We start from the raw sequence: 14,053 nt of genomic DNA on the forward strand, positions 1-14,053 counted from the left end.
TTTCTTTCAAGCCCAGACTCATCAGAATTTCCCCACAAAGGCAGTACTTAATAATCCTTTTTCTTACCTTGGCCCATGCACAGGGTTACCTGGTCAGCAAGAGGCAGGTCTTCCCTTCCCCTTTTCTTGTCCATAATCAGCAAATCTAAGAGTCTGGTCTTGGGTCCTTTCAGCTGTCAAAGGTGGGCCACAATGGTGGAGTCCAAGGCCCTCAATCAGCGGGGTGCACCTTCCCGTCATCTGCGCTGGGGGTCCCCCTCTGAAGCTTTGGATCCCGGACAAGCCCCCAAGATTGTTAGAAAAAAAGCTGCACCTATAAGAAAACAAGTGCTCACCTGATTGTGGAGGAGAAAAGAATTTTATCAATAATCTTGTAAGAATGGGTACACGACCTGGATAAAATGGCCAGCATGCCAAACAATAAGAAACAGAGATATTTATACCCTAAAACTAACACACAGGTCCCTCCCCTGTTCCCCATTGCTTGGGTAATTCAGGGGTTACGGCCTCCCTGAGATGTCTAAGTTCCACAGTTCCTGCTCAGTCGTCACTCCCTTGCTCTCTGTACGCTAGCGGGCTGGGCGGCTGGGTGCCACTTTCACTCCTGGCGTGCTTTTCAAATTTGGTGCGGCTTTCACTACTGGCCACACCCCCACGTCTCACCACTGGCCCTTCTTACTTTGACCCCACCCTCCCTTCTCACCATTGCCCCCCTCATTTCGGGGTCCCTTTTCAAATTCTTGGCACCAAAGCCACTAAAACCCCTTCCCCTCCCTCCTCCAATGGCAGAGCCAGCTGTGACTTCCTTTCCTCCACCATCCTGCACCACTGTCACAGAATCCCATTCACTATCCGCTCCTGGAGGTCACTCACGTGTATCCAGTCACCTGCTCCCAAGTCACAGGTGTAGTCTCAGGAGGCCTGTCACACACACCCCACTCACGACAGGTATGAAAAGCCACGTACCACCGGCACAGAATATTCTGGTGACCAAGACTGAGGCTTCGCACTACAAGCCCCCGCAGGCCCTGCCACTGAGGCCCAGTCATGGTGGGAATCATCCTCCCTGCATTCATTAGGGGGCCTCGGATTACTCCTCCCAGGGGCACTGTGGCTCCAGCCAGCCACTGGTGGCTCAGGACGCTCGTTATTCCAGCAGGGTCGCCGCAGGGGCCGAGGGAGACGCGCCCCCGTCCGCGCCGTCCACAGCGGAAACCACGAGCGCTGCCCAGAGTACTTCCGGCTCAGAGTCCCTTTCCCAGAGGCCCTTGCGCCTTGCGGCGTGGAGGGAGAGTCCTCTCAGGAGGGCGGCCCGGCGGTCACGGCGGCCCCTGAGGCTCCTGGACGCCCCCGACCGCGCACGCGCGGCCGTGCAGGGTTAGGGGTGCGGGGATACGTTGGGGAGGGATGAGGGGCGTTTCTGAGGCCAGGTGCCTCGGGACTGCGCTTCCCGGGGGTCCTGACCACGTTTGCCAGAGGCCAGAGCGGCCGGCTGGGAAGCCCTCGGAGCCTGCTTCCCTTCTTTGCGACTTTAGGACGAGAGGACGCGCAGGTCGCTCACACCCGGTCTCCGCTGGAGTCGAGGGAGAAGCTGAGGCGCGTCTGGGAGGAAGGCGGCGCCCGCTACGCGCTTGCTCCTGAGTTCTCGCCCTTCTGCCGCAGGACGACATTTGCCAGAGAAAGTCGCGGGCGCCGCGTGTGCCCAGTCACGTTAGTCTGACCACTGTAATCCTCCAGGAAACTGCTGACATATTTGAATTTTGGAAGCAATGGTTTTAATTTATAAGGCTGGAACTAGGCAGGCCTGACTTATCTCTGCAGCTTCAGCTTCCTGGTGCATCAGCAATGCCCTTTACTTTCCTGTGTCAATATCCTCTGAATTTCTGGGTCTCAACAGCACAACCAAGTCCCATTCATTTTCCTATATGCAGGGCTTGGAATTTATAAGCTAAATATGAATTATTTGTTGGTGCAGGGTGTTGGGGTTCAGAAGTGGGAATAGCCTTGTCCAGCAAGACTTAGACACATGAAGAAAGTACATGCATACACAACAGTTCTATGATCAAAGAAGAAGCTCCCTTTATTAGTTTTTCTCCCAGTATATATTTCTCCTGTTTCTAGCCTTGATGAATAATTAGCAATGAATCATAACTCATGAATCTATTTTCTTGGTTATTCCTAAGCACGTCTAACCTAGTACAGCTCATGATTAAATGTCTCATTGTGTATTTGCAGCAGTCTATCTTCTGAACATTACAGTTGCTTTCATCCCTTTGTGTACTCAACAAATTTTCCTGGCTACTACATGACTTACAAGGCTCCCCAGCCAGACATGATGGCAACAGCTGCATTCAGCTATCACACTGAAGGCTTTTAGGACTGCTGTGTTCAGCTGTCCAAACCAAACTTCCATCAAGGCCTCACAGAGGCAGCCTGGTTTGCCACATTTCCCCTTTTTTGTTTTTTAGATGAGTTAAAAACATGAGAAATATATCATCTTTTAATATTTTCTTTACAAACTTGTACAAAGATAAAGAATGGCTACAATCACTAATATAATGAAAGCAGATTGTATCCAATTGTGTATATCCAGATGAGGAAGCCAATTAGAAGGGGAGAAGCATTGCAACACAGACATAATCACATTAATATATCTTTGACTATGTTCATGGTGATTATGAGATAGAAGTGTTTGTAATAAGGCAAGCTCTCATTATGTTTATGGGAGAAAGCAGTATTAAGGTTATGCTGGACAGTCTGCCAGGTTTCATTCAATAAATCTTACGACAGGGGGGTTACACAAATGAGAAAAGTTATAATCACATGACAACTTAATTCACACAGCTAAAGCTTCTTGTCGTTGTCCTATCCACATAACAGCAGCTTCTAAAGCATCTAATCTAGACATAATTTCACTATCTATATTCATTTGATTCAAAAGTTCATTTGTTACTTTGTCCATAAATGAATCTAATTCTTCAGCAGTTTGAATTAAAGTAGTTAGAACAATAACAGTAGTAGTGACTAGCACAGCAATGTCTACAATGGAGATTATCATGGCAATCAGTGTGCCAATGAAGTGCTTCACTTATAACTTGTTAAAAGTTCAGCTAATAGGAAAAGTTCTGTAGGAGGTTGCCATTCATGTGTGAGGTTAATGGGTACCCACTGTTGTGCCTGTCATCGAAGAATAAATGAAGAATTAATATTCAAAGTAGTAACATTGTGGTGAGTCAAGCAACTTAAATAGTATATTGGAGGTTTAAGTGTGACATTATAAACAGCTCCTTCAAAGATTAGGGAGTGGACAGTAGCTGCAAGGAACACATAAGGATGGGTTCTACAAACAGTAACAATCTATAGGATCTTTAGCCACAATAGTAGCATTGCATTGAGGATTATCACAACAGGCCACAGTACCCATAGTATATTGTACAGTCCAATGTTCTCTAGGAAAAAAAGGCAATCCCAGCCTCCAAATATTCAGATGCCATGGAGATTTTAGAGGGTTAAGCAATTGAACAGATGGACTGCCACTACTGGCACCACTCCATCCGATTGTTTTATTAACAGGAAAAGTATGGTAAGTAACATTTTTTATATAAACTTTAAACCCAGGTCCCCAAGAAACAAAGCTAAAATTACAAGTATGAGAGACAAGAGGATGAGTATCTTGACATGTTTTCCAATATGGTAGTCCATCTTGAGATAGTCTACAGTGTCTATAGCCTGGTGCAGAAAGATTAGCAGAGAAACAGGGAAATGGGGCTTCCCCAGCAAAGCTGACAGTATGTATAACAGAAATTTATGGTGCTAACAGGGATGTTGGAATCTAACCGACCTTTCTAGTCATATTCATAAAGGGTTTTGCAGATAGGAAGGCAACTGGTGTTGAGTGTTTTAGAAAGACAAATAGGTGGATTAGTAGACATATAAGTAATAGTACTATTAAGCATAAATTGCTGGTTTGGAGATTAAAGGCTCAGTGGGGGGAAGCCAATAGCCTCCAGTATAAAAAGTATCATTAGAAAAGATAGGAGGATCTGGGTCCATCCAGGAAACTAGGGAGAAGGTAGGTGGATTAAGCACATGAGCCCAATAAACTGTAGCAGGTACAGGTGGACAATAAATTACCAACAGTAATAGGCAGGGAAATAATTTGATGATTTTGTTAGACACCACAGCAAGGTATGTTAGAAACCAATTTTCTGGGGGTATCATCTTCATCTCTTTGTTGTAAAAGGCCCATTACTTTTAATTCCTGCAGGCTTGTTTTCTTTTTCTTATGGCATTTTTGAGTTATAATCTTCAGTCGTTTTATGGGGACTGCTAGGTCATCCGGGGTTGTAGTCATCTCTGGCTTGCAGGTGAGAGGTCAGAGACCCAGCTCAGAGAGGTGTGAAATAGGTGTACTCTTTCCTTCTTTCAGCTATGGATGTCCATTTCTGTCAGCACCATTTGTTAAATGGATTGTTCTGCCCAAGCTGTGTGAGTTTGACAAGCTAGTCAAAAATCACTTGACCATACCTGTGAGGGTCTGTTTCTAAACCATAAATTTTGTTCCATTGGTCTATTGTGTCTGTCTTTAGGCCAGTACCATGCTATTTTTACCACTATAGGTAGGTATTACGATTTAAAGCCTGGAGATGAGGGTTCACTTGTCCTTTTTATGATGTTTCTGGCTACTCAGGACTTCTTGCCCTTCCAAATAAATATAATGATCGTGTTTTCAGTTTTTTCTTTAATGCTGGTGGAATTTTTATCAGGATTGCATTGAATCTGTATATCAATTTGAGTAGAATTGATATCTTAATGATATTTAGTCTTCTGATCCATGAGCATGGAATGTTCCTCCAGTTATTTAGGGCTTTTTTGATTTGTTTTAATATTGAGTTGCAGTTTTCTGAATACAAGTGCTTTACATCATTGGTTAAATTTATTCCTGACTATTTGAGTTTTATCTGTCATATTTTATTTTCACTACTCTTTTGACACTTTTAGTTACTTTGATTGATATAATCTTCATTTCTAGACTCTCTTTCAGGCTTCTCTTTCTTCTGTCTTCTTTTTTCAGGCTCCAGCACACCCTTTAGTATTTCCTGAAAATCTGGTCTCTTGCTTAGAAATTCTCTCAGTTTCTGTTTATCTGTGAATATTCTAATATTGCCCTCATTTTTGAAAGACAGTCTTGCTGGATATAAGATTCTTGGCTAGAAGTTTTTCTCTTGTAGTATCTTAAATATATCAGGCCACTCTCTTCTTGCCTCAGTGGTTTCTGGTGAGAAATCAGCACTTAATCTTATTGGATATCTCTTATATGTTATGCATTGCTTTTCTCTTTCTGCTCTCAGAATTCTCTGTCTTCAGCCTTTGACTGATGAATATGTGTCTTGGAGTTGGTCTATTTGGATTTTTTTTTTTTTTTTTTTTTGGATGGGAGTACACTGTGCTTCTTGGACATGGATATCTATGTCTTTTAATAGGGTTGGGAAATTTTCTACCATTATTTCTTTAAATATTCCTTTTGCCCCTTTTCCCTTCTCTTCTCCTTCTGGGACACCCATGACATGTATGTTTGCTCGCCTTTTGCTGTCATTTATTTCCCTGAGACCTTGTTCAATTTTTTTCCATTCTTTTCCTCATTTCTTCTTCTGTATGTTCACTTTCAGAGCCCATTTCTTCACATTCACCAACTCTTTCTTCTGGCTCCTCAAATCTGCTATTATATGATTCCAATGTTTTTTAAATTTCATTGATTGCACCTCTCATTCCCATAAGATCTATTATTTTTCCACGTATGGTTTCAAAGTCTTCTTTGTGCTCATCCAGTGTCTTCTTTTTGTGTCTTTATTTTTTAATGTTACATTAAAAAAATATGAGACCCCCATATAACTCCCACCTCCCCTCACCCCAGTCCTCCTGTAACAACCTCCTCCATCATCATAGGACATTCATTGCACTTGGTGAATACATCTCTGAGCACTGCTGCACCACATGGTCAATGGTCCACATTATAGTTTACACTCTTCCCCAGTCCACCCAGTGGGCCGTGCCAGGACATACAATGTCCAGTACCAATATCTTCTTAATATCCTTAATCTCTTTAGCCATCTCATTGAATTTATTAAGGATATTTGTTTGAACATCTATAATTAGTTGTCTCAACTCCTTTATGGCATCTGGAGGCTTATCTTGTTCCTTTAACTTGGCCATAGCTTCCTGTTTCTTGGTTTCGGATAGTAATTTTTTGTTGGTGTCTTTGCATCTGGTTTACTAGAGTTTTTTTTTTTCTGGGTGCAGTTTTTCTCCCTAGTTTAGGGCTTCTTATCATTTCTCCCTTGCTGGTTATGCAGTAGGAGCCAAGCATGTAGTTGGTGCTGTAAGCTGTGGAGGCTCAAGCTGCCCTCATTGTGCCAGGGACCAATGAATCTTCTTCCAACTTTCTCCTTTGTCAGGGGTAGGGACAGAGTCACAGCTATGTGGAATAATCCACGTGAAGGCCTAGACTGTATTTGCCCAGAGAGACTGATGAAGCTTCACATCCCTTTCTCCCCTGCCTCAGGTGGGTTGGAGCTACAGGTGTAGGCAGCAATCTATGCAGTGTGGGTCCAAGATGACTGCAATTGCCCTGGTAGACTTCTTACTTTCAGTCTGTTCCAGCCAAAGTTCCCTTAGTTACCTGTATAGGCTGGTGCAGGACTCCTCAGCCTCCTCCCTGCCAGAGGCAGGGCTGAAGCCCAGGTTAGGGCTGCAGGCTGATCTGTGAGAAAGAAACTGCTTCTGCTGACACTGAGAGTTTCAGTCATCCCGGCTTCCCCTCAGGCTGGGGGCAGAGTCAGAATGGCAGCTACTGGCCCCTTTCTGACTTGGGCTGGTTCACACCCCAGCTGTTGCCAGGGTTATCTCTTAGCCAGCTGAGTCTACCAATCAGTAGCTGAAATCAGCAGCCAACCATTTCCTCCTCCCCTGTTTATGGGAAATGGAGCTTCCAATTCCCATCACAGAGCAGCTCCTGGGGTGGCTTGTGCCGCCAGAGTAGGACAATCACTGGCATCCATGGCTTGGCTGGTAATTTCCCAGAGAGGCTGACACAGGTCCCCAGAGCTTCCTCCCTGCTGGAGGTGGCACTGGGGCCTAGGCCAGACCTGCAATATGATCTGAATGGGAAGAAGCCAGTCCCCACAAGCACTAGGATTCTCAGTGTACCCTGCTTCCCTCATGCCAGGCGCGGAATTCAAATGGGGCTCCTGGCCTCTTTCCGACTTGGACAAGCTCAAATTAGCTCTTCTCAGGATCATACTGTAGCCTGCTGAATTTCCTCATCAGTAGCTGAAGTTGGTGCCCAACTGTCTCTTCCTCCCCTGTTTTGGGGAAGTGGGCCTTCCACTTCTAGCCACAGAACAGCTCTTGAGGCTGCGTGTGCCTCCAGTGGAGGATGTGTGGGAAACAAAGGCATGTTGTTTCCATAATAGCAAGTTATTTCCTTAACAATTGGGTCATGCCGTCCCTAGAGATATATGTGCAGGTCACTAATCTCTCAGGGAGATGTAACATTCTGGCAGAACCAGACATAACATTCCAGTGGAACCAGGACTTGATAGAACTGAACAACCTGGGCAACAAGATTTATGAGTATATTTGTTTCAATAACATAATAGAACATTGTGAGTTTTGGTTACTATCTCATCCACTGTGTTTTTAAGAATGAGGTAACAGGAATAGTTAGCTAGAATAGTTGCTGGTTCTCACGATTGCTTGGGGTATATAAAGAAGCCCCTGATACCAATAAATTTGTCTGATGAGCTTAAGAAATCAATACTCTCAGATCCCCTGATCCCAATCCTCTCTCTTTCATTCTTGATACCCTTCGGGTCTGCGACTCTGATATCCAGCGCCCAACGTGGGGCCTGAAGCAATGACTGCAGCAGAGATTCTTCCACTACAGTATCAGGAACGCAGAAACTGAAAACCTTCCTGAAAGGTTGAGGCGCCCATTGAAAGGTGACTTGAGTCTGACAATACAGTGGTAAGAATCTTAATTAATTCTGTTTCTGCTAGCATCAGGGTATGGGTAATCAACCAGGACGTCTGGAAGAATATTCACAGGTACTAAAAACTCTTTTAAATACTGTTGGAGTCTCAGTAAAAACTGCTGATTTACTTGAACTTTTTGCTCTAGTACAAAAACACTGTTATTGGTTTCAGCCACAAGAGAAAAATCTTTTGAATCTGAAACAGTGGAAACAGGTAATGAAGGTACTATGAAGAGTATATCAAAGAGGGGAATCCATTCCTTTATCTGTGTGGGCTTTATGCCAGCAAATTGCTGCCACCTTAGATCCTTTACAATCAGACACTTTACCCTATATTAATAAGATAATTGTTCCCAATCTCTCTTTATCTTTCATTCCTGATACCCTTCAGGTCTGTGACTCCGACAGGAAGGTCACCAACCTCCACAGCATGGAGACTCTAATTATGAGTCTTCTCTGCAGATGGGCAGCCTCCTCCTTCCACTCCCCCAAGGATGTGGCAGGATGCTCTTCTGGTCTCCTGGGGCCCCCAAACAGGTGCTTCAGCTAGCTCCAGAGAGCTCTGGGTGTTTGCTAACTGCCCTTAGCAGGAGCCAACTCTAGGAGCTCCTTACTCTGCTGCCATCTTGCTGGTTCCACTCCTCAATTAATTTTTAAATAATGTGCAAATGCTGGTTTCTAATCCAGAGATTCAGTTAGACATTTTGGAATAATTCTAGGAAAAATTATTTCCCTAGTTCAAGTTTCCATAACTTCAGCACTAATAACATTTGGGGCCAGATAATTCTTTGTCAATGGGGGCTAGCCTAGGCTTTGATGAATGGTCAGTGGCACCTCTGTTCTCTACTGAGGAGAAGTTAGGAATACACTATACTCCAGTGAAGGCAATTAAAAATGTCAGACATTGCCAGATGCTGTCTGGAGGACAAAATCACCACTGACTGAGATCCAATGCTCTAGTTTAATTTTTCCCAAACATTTTTGTTGAAACTGAAATGAACACCTAAAAAAGCAAATATTAATACATTATCATACTGTTATTTAATTTCTGAACAGAAGAAGCCATGAGAAAAATCCACACTTAGCTTAAGAAGTTGTATCTTCCAAATACAAAATGTATAGTCTGCTTCCATTCATACTTTTATTGATTTGGGGAACTCCATTAAGCTGATTTTTAAAATTTTTGTTTTTGAACTTTTTTTAATGGAAATATTTCATTTTATGAAGGTCATTTTATAGTTCCCAGTAGCAATACTCCAGAATATATAGAACCCTTCTCTTCATTTGTGGCTGTTGTTCTCCCCATGCCTTAACTTCTTTGATGTATCTCCCCACTTCTTGCAATGGTCTTTTCTTCTTTGTTTTGCAAATATTTTCTTTAATGGCCCAGATACTCACATTTGTTGTTGCAGGAATTAGTGATATTCAGGGATGTGATCATAGCTTTCTCTCATGAAGAACGGGGAAGACTGGACCATACTCAGAAGGATTTGTAGAGAATGTGATGCTGGAAAACTTCAGCAACTTCATCTAAGTAGGTAGTAGGTAAGATTTTATAACCACTGGTTGGTTGAGAATTTACTTGTTGGAATACCTGTTGCCTTTGGGATGAATTTGGAAATGACTTTCACTTCACAGGTTGAGTATCTGTTTTGTTCTCAAGGAAATTGTACTTTGTACAAAGTTGGAATGGACAGCTCTGTTGCATAATACCTGAAAAATTTCCACATTCCAAAGATGACTTTGTCATCTTCTTGTGACCTCTGCAATTTATTTTATTTCTTAATAACTAAGGACAATATGAATTTTAAGATCCCATTCTATGACATTATTTTTTTTCATTATGGGTTTTTCCATTTCCAAGCCAAACATTATCTCCTTACTAGAAAAAGGGAAAGAACCCTGGGTGGCAGAGAGAGATGTGACAGGAAGCCTATGCCCAGGTGAGTAAAGGATAATTTGGAAGGAGAAAGACATTGCAGGTGGTAGCCCAGAAAGTCAGCAAGGAGGGGATGCCTCTGAGATGTGGCTGGGTAGATCCATTCAGAGTTGCTAGGGTTGTGGAGCAAGGAATGGCCTTGTCAGCTCCCAGAGGGACCCCTCTCACCCACACATACCCCCTTGAGTTTCATGACATTCAAAGAGGAAACTGCCTTCCTTGACTTGTAATTTAAATCCACTTTGTATATTATATTCTTCTTTGTCCCCCCTCCTTTTTTTACAGATTTGTATCAATTTTCCCATCCATAAAAAAAGTATTTTGTAAAAACATTAGTTTATTTCAGTTACTTTCCAATGATGTTTTTCCTATCTTTTGCTGGTTTTCCTTGATTCAGATGTTTATCCATTCTTTCTCATTTTTAAAAATAAACATTTTCTCATTTTCCAGCTTGAGTAAGGCTGTCTGCTATAACCTGAGCCTGAAAGTTTATAAAAGGAGGCTGGGGTGGGGGTGGTGGGGAGCTAGGTTAATAACTTACGAGGAAGATTACTGGCCAGTAGAAGAGTAGGAACATTGTCCTTAAAGAACTACCTCAAAAATAAAGTCTTCCCTGAAAGAAATTCATATTTCAGGAGCATCCAAAAGTGGCAACACTTCAGAGCAAAGGAGATTTGTTTGTAGAGAACATTAGGAAAAGAGATCTGTGTCTACACTGAGTAGAAAGAAGGGGCAAAGAATGAGTAGCAGGAAGGACTTGTAAAACCCAACCCATGAAAATCTAGACTATCACTGTGAAGTGGATATTAAACATGAAACATATTTTAGAGACATAAGATGATAACTAAAAAAGAATCATGTTATTGTTAGGAAGTCTCAAAACTTGGTTTGCTATGGCAAAATTCAGGATTGTAAGGGGCAATATGTGTCAAAACATGACTTTTTTTTTGTCTTGTAAAATGGATTTTGAATTTCCAAAAGTAATTTTCAGGTTTTAAATTTTATACTAGGATAGGTAGGATTAATATATAGTAAGCATTTTTTAATAGTTGTAACATTTGTGTTTTTATTTTGGTACAGTTTTGGATACCCAAGCCATTTGTCATTAAATGGTTTTTATTTTATAATAAATCACTGCTGGAGCTGATGTGACTCAGTGGTTGAGTGCTGGCTTCCCACATACGAGGTCCAAGGTTCAATCCCCCGCCCTGGTACCTAAAAAACAAAAACAAACAAACAAACAAAACTGCTAATATGTATGTCTTCAGTCATAAATTTTTTAAATACTTGCTTCTGATTCATTCTCAGAAGTGGGTTTGCTACAGAATTGTGTGGGAGAGAGTGTAAACTACAAGGTAAACTTTAATCCACGCTTAGGGGCAAAGCTCCAAAATGTGTTCAGTTGTAATGAATGTGCCTCAACAATGAAGGATGTTGTTGATGTCGGAGGGTGTGGGGTGTGTGTGGAGTGGGACATATGGGAACCTCCTATACTTTTATGTGACATTTGTATAATCTAACTATCTTTTTTTAAAAAAGTGGACTGGCTGTGCCCATAATTTCATGGCTGCCTTTATTAAAATATTCTTTTGTTACTTTAGAAGAAAATTCTTGCCCTATTTATTTCACTTTTTCTAGTGAGGGTAACCACTTTCTTTGAATATTGCATGTTTTTTAGTTTGCTTATGTTTTTTGCCTGCATGTCAACTAATACTTAATTTTTTAATAGTGTTAACATCTAATGGATTGTTTTGTGTGAATAGGGTCTTCGACACATTTTCCTCAAGTGCTTTTAAGTATGTCTTATTTATGCTGTTAAACTTCTTTTAAACTCTGTGTAGACAGATTCCTTATAATTACTATCAATTCTATTCTTAAATAGTTATCTGTTTTTCAGATCTTGCATGCATGTTTTATTGTTTTAATTTTATTGTGCTAAAATACATATGTTCATTCTTAGTGTTCAAATAGTTTAATTATGCCAGAGTTGAAAAAAAAGTGGAAAATGCTAAGATGGTAGTAATCAGAAATCCTTGCAAGAGGAGAATATAATTGCTCTCCATCTGGGAAAAAAATACATGGATTTCTGAGTTAAATTTATCTGGGCAGGGCTAGGCCATGCAAACATAAATACAATGAACATGATTTATTAAAAAAATACATATAATGTAAAATTTGTCAATTTAACCATTTTTAACTGTACGATTTAGTGGCTTTAGTTACATTCACAATATTATTCAACTATCCATCACCACTATTTATTCAGAAACTTTTTTCACAACCCAAACAGATGCTGTAACCAGTAAGCCGCAGTTCCCAGTTCCCTTCTTTCTCCCATCCTCTGGTATCCTCTAAACTACTTTTGGTCTCTATGAATTTGCCCATTCTGGATACTTCATGTAAGTGGAATCCTACAGTATGTGTCATTTTGTGTCCGACTTATTTCACTTAGCTTAATGAACTCAAGGCTCGTCTATGTTGTAGTGTGCATCTGAACTTCATTCCTTTTTATGGCTGAATAATATTCCATTTTACAGATATACACATTTTGTTCTATTCTGTTGATAGATACTTGGGTTGTTTCCACCTTCTGGTTATTGTGAATAATGCTGATATGTACATTGTTACACATTTGTTTGTGTTCCTGTTTTCATTTCTTTTGGGTATATACCTGGGAGTAGAATTGCAGAGTCATATGGTGATTTTGTGTTCAACTTCTGGAGGAACTGTTTGTCTTAATTTTCCAGGCTATCATGACAACTACTGCCCAAAGGTTGGCTTACGCAATGGGAATCTATTGTCTCATGGTTTTGAAGGCTTCCTCCTGGGGTCAGCAGCATTTGGTGCTGACTTGAAACAATCCTTGGGGTTCCTCGGCTTGAATCCCTGCCTCATGTCACAAGGTGATATCCTTCTCCTTATTTCTGCTTCTGTGACTTCCTGGCTTATCAATATAAGGTCTCCAGTAATCTGGATCAGGATCCACCCTCATTCAGTTGGGCCACACTTTAACTAAAAACATCTTCAAGAGTTCCTGTTTAGACTTGCAACTCCTACCTTCTGGTTTATTGGACTTACCCCAGCCAGCTAACAGGGAGGTGAAGAAGGTCAACCACCACACCAGGGAGCCAAGAGTGCCTACAACTGTAAGCAGAATTACATCTATCAGCCATGTGGAATCTAAGTCCCCTCTCGATATAGAGGTGGAGTGGACATAGCCATCCCAGGGTCCACAGGATGGAGGAATAGAGTATGGATTAGAGTGGACTTACTGATACTCTATTCTGAAACTAATGTGAGTAGTAGTGGAAGTAAATGTAACACTGAGATGGAGAAAGTGGACATGGTAGCTGCTGAGGGCAGGAAGAGGGAAGAAGAGATGTGATGTGGGGGCATTTTCAGGACTTGGAGGTGTCCTGGGTGGTACTGCAGGGACAGTTACTGGACATTGTATGTCCTGCCATGGCCCACTGGGTGGACTGGGGGAGAGTGTAAACTGTGGTGCAGCAGTGCTCAGAGATGTATTCACCAAGTGCGATGAATGTCCCATGATGATGGAGGAGGTTGTGGTTTTGGGAGGAGTGGGGTGAGGGGGGTGGGGGTATATGGGGACCTCATATTTTTAAATGTAACATTAAAAATAAATTAATTAAAAAAACAAAAGGAAAAAAGAGTTCCTGTTTATAGTGGGATCACACTCACAGGAATGCAATGTAAGATTAAGAACATATGTAAATTGGAATATATCGTTCAGTCTACCACTCCATTTAATATTGCTTTTTTTTTTAAAGATTTATTTAGTTTACTTCTCTCCCCTTCCCCCCCCCACCCCGGTTGTCTGTTCTCTGTGTCTATTTCCTGTGTCTTCTTTGTCCGCTTCTCTTGTTGTCAGTGGCATGGGAATCTGTGTTTCTTTTTTGTTGTTGCATCATCTTGTTGTGTCATTTCTCCATGTGTGTGGCACCATTCTTGGGCAGGTTGCACTTTCTTTCACACTGGGCAGCTCTCCATACAGGGCGCACTCCTTGCGCGTGGGGCTCCCCCACGCGGGGGACACCCCTGCGTGGCATGGCACTTCTTG

At 41.9% G+C, this 14,053-nt stretch overlaps 1 long non-coding RNA gene across 1 annotated transcript in view; it reads right to left on the reverse strand.

Moving 5' to 3' along the window:
• Positions 1–5,410: 5,410 nt before the first annotated feature.
• The window catches only part of LOC101446258 (uncharacterized), a 77,052-nt gene continuing 68,409 nt past the window's right edge, over positions 5,411–14,053 (reverse strand). Inside the window, exon 6 of the long non-coding RNA XR_011646415.1 lies at positions 5,411–11,187. This is a non-coding gene — a long non-coding RNA (uncharacterized lncRNA). The remainder of the gene's footprint in view (positions 11,188–14,053) is intronic.

Source organism: Dasypus novemcinctus, chromosome 18 (genome assembly GCF_030445035.2).
Source record: "Dasypus novemcinctus isolate mDasNov1 chromosome 18, mDasNov1.1.hap2, whole genome shotgun sequence".
NCBI lineage: Eukaryota > Metazoa > Chordata > Mammalia > Cingulata > Dasypodidae > Dasypus > Dasypus novemcinctus.